Source organism: Apaloderma vittatum, unplaced genomic scaffold, assembly GCF_000703405.1.
Source record: "Apaloderma vittatum isolate BGI_N311 unplaced genomic scaffold, ASM70340v1 scaffold32810, whole genome shotgun sequence".
NCBI lineage: Eukaryota > Metazoa > Chordata > Aves > Trogoniformes > Trogonidae > Apaloderma > Apaloderma vittatum.
This window is the reverse complement of record NW_009694512.1, coordinates 1-487: the sequence shown is the minus strand read 5'-3', so window position 1 is coordinate 487 and position 487 is coordinate 1.

The following is a 487-nucleotide window of genomic DNA, read 5'->3' as shown; positions in this document are numbered from 1 at the left end:
CTGTGTGCAGCTCAGACTGTGCAAGTTATTCTTAGCTCTGTGGCTCAAAATACTCGGGAAGGTTGTGCTCAGTGGCAGACGAAGTCACGCAAGCGCAGAGCGAGTTAAAACATTTCAGACCCCTGGATGGGACAGGAATCACATGGGGCCTTAAGCAACGGGATCAGTCACTGACACCCCTCCAGGGTGATGCTGCAGGTCCTCCACAGGAGACAAAAGGGCATGCAGAGACAAGCTAAGCCCCTAGGGCAGTTTTCTACATTAGACAACATCCAATCATAACAAGATGCCTTCCAGTATCAGAGACATCTCTGATCCCTTCCCAGGTGGGAGAAGAAAGAGGCGTTGGTCTCCGCAGGGTCTCCTGCCTTACCGCATACTGAAACGCCCCCGGGCAGCACCATTGCTGAAGTCCAGCCATAAAAACTGCAGATCTCTGGTTCGCCAGCTGCGCTCGGAGATCGAAGGAAGGGGGAGCTCCCTTCCC